Source organism: Oncorhynchus keta, unplaced genomic scaffold (assembly GCF_023373465.1).
Source record: "Oncorhynchus keta strain PuntledgeMale-10-30-2019 unplaced genomic scaffold, Oket_V2 Un_contig_2577_pilon_pilon, whole genome shotgun sequence".
NCBI classification, from domain to species: domain Eukaryota; kingdom Metazoa; phylum Chordata; class Actinopteri; order Salmoniformes; family Salmonidae; genus Oncorhynchus; species Oncorhynchus keta.
The window spans coordinates 162,501-167,017 of record NW_026284622.1 but is presented as its reverse complement, the minus strand read 5'-3'; the positions used below and the strand labels follow the sequence as shown (position 1 = coordinate 167,017).

The 4,517-nt window shown below is 56.4% G+C and overlaps 1 long non-coding RNA gene across 12 annotated transcripts in view; it reads left to right on the top strand.

Annotated features, from left to right (window-relative positions):
- The first annotated feature begins 294 nt into the window (after window positions 1-294).
- LOC127922466 (uncharacterized) overlaps window positions 295-4,517 on the top strand; it is a 5,200-nt gene continuing 977 nt past the window's right edge. Inside the window, exons 1-6 of one of the 12 annotated variants that reach the window (XR_008111432.1) lie at window positions 295-1,160; window positions 1,452-1,625; window positions 1,684-1,741; window positions 1,904-2,019; window positions 2,437-2,610; window positions 3,529-4,517. The exon at window positions 3,529-4,517 is cut by the window's right edge and continues 977 nt beyond it. This is a non-coding gene — a long non-coding RNA (uncharacterized LOC127922466). Of the gene's footprint in view, window positions 1,161-1,451; window positions 1,800-1,903; window positions 2,020-2,436; window positions 2,611-3,528 lie in introns of all 12 variants that reach the window. The other 11 variants (XR_008111430.1, XR_008111431.1, XR_008111423.1 and 8 more) reach the window with 11 other exon arrangements.

The window sequence follows — 4,517 nt, the reverse complement described above, 5'->3', positions numbered from 1 at the left end:
GGCTGACTGTGGTCTGATAGGGGTGTCAGTGGGCTGACTGTGGTCTGATAGGGGAGTCAGTGGGCTGACTGTGGTCTGATAGGGGTGGGCTGACTGTGGTCTGATAGGGAGTCAGTGGGCTGACTGTGGTCTGATAGGGGTGTCAGTGGGCTGACTGTGGTCTGATAGGGGTGTCAGTGGGCTGACTGTGGTCTGATAGGGGTGTCAGTGGGCTGACTGTGGTCTGATAGGGGTGTCAGTGGGCTGACTGTGGTCTGATAGGGGTGGGCTGACTGTGGTCTGATAGGGAGTCAGTGGGCTGACTGTGGTCTGATAGGGGTGTCAGTGGGCTGACTGTGGTCTGATAGGGGAGTCAGTGGGCTGACTGTGGTCTGATAGGGGAGTCAGTGGGCTGACTGTGGTCTGATAGGGGTGTCAGTGGGCTGACTGTGGTCTGATAGGGGTGTCAGTGGGCTGACTGTGGTCTGATAGGGGTGTCAGTGGGCTGACTGTGGTCTGATAGGGGTGTCAGTGAGCTGATTGTGATCTGATAGGGGTGTCAGTGGGCTGACTGTGGTCTGATAGGGGTGTCAGTGGGCTGACTGTGGTCTGATAGGGGTGTCAGTGGGCTGACTGTGGTCTGATAGGGGTGTCAGTGAGCTGATTGTGATCTGATAGGGGTGTCAGTGAGCTTACTGTGAACGCACTGAGAGACTCTGGGTTGAGGTCAGTGATAAAGTAGTCTACAGTACTACTGCCAAGGGATGAGCTCTCGGTGTAGGAGGCCCCTCCGTTGACTATGAACAGACCCAGAGCTGCAGGATGAGCTGTAGGTGTAGGAGGCCCCTCCGTTGACTATGAACAGACCCAGAGCTGTAGGATGAGCTGTAGGTGTAGGAGGCCCCTCCGTTGACTATGAACAGACCCAGAGCTGTAGGATGAGCTGTAGGTGTAGGAGGCCCCTCCGTTGACTATGAACAGACCCAGAGCTGCAGGATGAGCTGTAGGTGTAGGAGGCCCCTCCGTTGACTATGAGCAGACCCAGAGCTGCAGGATGAGCTGTAGGTGAAGGAGGCCCCTCCGTTGACTATGAGCAGACCCAGAGCTGCAGGATGAGCTGTAGGTGTAGGAGGCCCCTCCGTTGACTATGAACAGACCCAGAGCTGCAGGATGAGCTGTAGGTGTAGGAGGCCCCTCCGTTGACTATGAGCAGACCCAGAGCTGCAGGATGAGCTGTAGGTGTAGGAGGCCCCTCCGTTGACTATGAGCAGACCCAGAGCTGTAGGATGAGCTGTAGGTGTAGGAGGCCCCTCCGTTGACTATGAACAGACCCAGAGCTGCAGGATGAGCTGTAGGTGTAGGGAGGCCCCTCCGTTGACTATGAGCAGACCCAGAGCTGTAGGATGAGCTGTAGGTGAAGGAGGCCCCTCCGTTGACTATGAACAGACCCAGAGCTGTAGGATGAGCTGTAGGTGTAGGAGGCCCCTCCGTTGACTATGAACAGACCCAGAGCTGTAGGATGAGCTGTAGGTGAAGGAGGCCCCTCCGTTGACTATGAACAGACCCAGAGCTGTAGGATGAGCTGTAGGTGAAGGAGGCCCCTCCGTTGACTATGAACAGACCCAGAGCTGCAGGATGAGCTGTAGGTGTAGGAGGCCCCTCCGTTGACTATGAACAGACCCAGAGCTGTAGGATGAGCTGTAGGTGAAGGAGGCCCCTCCGTTGACTATGAACAGACCCAGAGCTGCAGGATGAGCTGTAGGTGTAGGAGGCCCCTCCGTTGACTATGAACAGACCCAGAGCTGTAGGATGAGCTGTAGGTGAAGGAGGCCCCTCCGTTGACTATGAACAGACCCAGAGCTGTAGGTGTAGGAGGCCCCTCTGTTGACTATGAGCAGACCCAGAGCTGCAGGATGAGCTGTAGGTGAAGGAGGCCCCTCCGTTGACTATGAACAGACCCAGAGCTGCAGGATGAGCTGTAGGTGTAGGAGGCCCCTCCGTTGACTATGAACAGACCCAGAGCTGTAGGATGAGCTGTAGGTGTAGGAGGCCCCTCGGGCGTTGACTATGAACAGACCCAGAGCTGCAGGATGAGCTGTAGGTGAAGGAGGCCCCTCAAGCGTTGACTATGAACAGACCCAGAGCTGCAGGATGAGCTGTAGGTGTAGGAGGCCCCTCCGTTGACTATGAACAGACCCAGAGCTGTAGGATGAGCTGTAGGTGTAGGCTGCCCCTCGTGCGTTGACTATGAGCAGACCCAGAGCTGCAGGATGAGCTGTAGGTGTAGGAGGCCCCTCGGCGTTGACTATGAGCAGACCCAGAGCTGCAGGATGAGCTGTAGGTGTAGGAGGCCCCTCCGTTGACTATGAACAGACCCAGAGCTGCAGGATGAGCTGTAGGTGAAGGAGGCCCCTCCGTTGACTATGAACAGACCCAGAGCTGCAGGATGAGCTGTAGGTGTAGGAGGCCCCTCCGTTGACTATGAACAGACCCAGAGCTGTAGGATGAGCTGTAGGTGTAGGAGGCCCCTCCGTTGACTATGAGCAGACCCAGAGCTGCAGGATGAGCTGTAGGTGTAGGAGGCCCCTCCGTTGACTATGAACAGACCCAGAGCTGTAGGATGAGCTGTAGGTGTAGGAGGCCCCTCCGTTGACTATGAACAGACCCAGAGCTGCAGGATGAGCTGTGGTGAAGGAGGCCCCTCCGTTGACTATGAACAGACCCAGAGCTGCAGGATGAGCTGTAGGTGAAGGAGGCCCCTCCGTTGACTGTGAACAGACCCAGAGCTGCAGGATGAGCTGGGTGAAGGAGGCCCCTCCGTTGACTATGAGCAGACCCAGAGCTGCAGGATGAGCTGTAGGTGTAGGAGGCCCCTCCGTTGACTATGAACAGACCCAGAGCTGTAGGATGAGCTGTGGTGAAGGAGGCCCCTCCGTTGACTATGAACAGACCCAGAGCTGTAGGATGAGCTGTAGGTGTAGGAGGCCCCTCCGTTGACTATGAGCAGACCCAGAGCTGTAGGATGAGCTGGGCTGACTGTGGTCTGATAGGAGGCCCCTCCGTTGACTATGGGACCCAGAGCTGTAGGATGAGCTGTAGGTGAAGGAGGCCCCTCCGTGGACTATGAACAGACCCAGAGCTGCAGGATGAGCTGTAGGTGTGGTCCGTTGACTATGAACAGACCCAGAGCTGTAGGATGAGCTGTAGGTGTGGGCCCCTCCGTGACTATGAACAGACCCAGAGCTGCAGGATGAGCTGTAGGTGTGGAGGCCCCTCCGTTGACTATGAACAGACCCAGAGCTGCAGGATGGGCTGTAGGTGAAGGAGGCCCCTCCGTTGACTATGAACAGACCCAGAGCTGTAGGATGAGCTGTGGTGTAGGAGGCCCCTCCGTTGACTATGAACAGACCCAGAGCTGCAGGATGAGCTGTAGGTGAAGGAGGCCCCTCCGTTGACTATGAGCAGACCCAGAGCTGCAGGATGAGCTGTAGGTGAAGGAGGCCCCTCCGTTGACTATGAACAGACCCAGAGCTGTAGGATGAGCTGTAGGTGTAGGAGGCCCCTCGAAGCGTTGACTATGAACAGACCCAGAGCTGCAGGATGAGCTGTAGGTGTAGGAGGCCCCTCCGTTGACTATGAGCAGACCCAGAGCTGCAGGATGAGCTGTAGGTGTAGGAGGCCCCTCCGTTGACTATGAACAGACCCAGAGCTGCAGGATGAGCTGTAGGTGTAGGAGGCCCCTCCGTTGACTATGAACAGACCCAGAGCTGCAGGATGAGCTGTAGGTGTAGGAGGCCCCTCCGTTGACTATGAACAGACCCAGAGCTGCAGGATGAGCTGTAGGTGTAGGAGGCCCCTCCGTTGACTATGAACAGACCCAGAGCTGCAGGATGAGCTGTAGGTGTAGGAGGCCCCTCCGTTGACTATGAACAGACCCAGAGCTGCAGGATGAGCTGTAGGTGTAGGAGGCCCCTCCGTTGACTATGAACAGACCCAGAGCTGCAGGATGAGCTGTAGGTGTAGGAGGCCCCTCCGTTGACTATGAACAGACCCAGAGCTGCAGGATGAGCTGTAGGTGAAGGAGGCCCCTCCGTTGACTATGAACAGACCCAGAGCTGCAGGATGAGCTGTAGGTGTAGGAGGCCCCTCGAAGCGTTTTTAGCTAGGAAGTTCTAACATCTAACCTCTGACCTCTAACCCTTAACCTCTGACTCCAGGCTGCTGTTTTTAGCTAGGAAGATGGTTGACTTCAGCTCTTACTTCTAAGTTACAATAGTTACCTTGACTTCTGCTTTAATAATGAACACCTCTGACCTCTAACCTCTGACCTCTGACTCCAGGCTGGCCTGACGGCGCTTGCTCTCCAGACATTCATCAACCTGTTCCAAAACTTCAGCCTCTTCACCGATCAGCTCGACGACAGCGCCGGTTACCACGACAACGCCCGCAGCACGCCCGTCGCCAACGGAGTCACCATAGTAACCACCAACCCCTACCAGCAGGCCCCCCCCTTCAGCGAAACTCTGAGTCTGGACCCT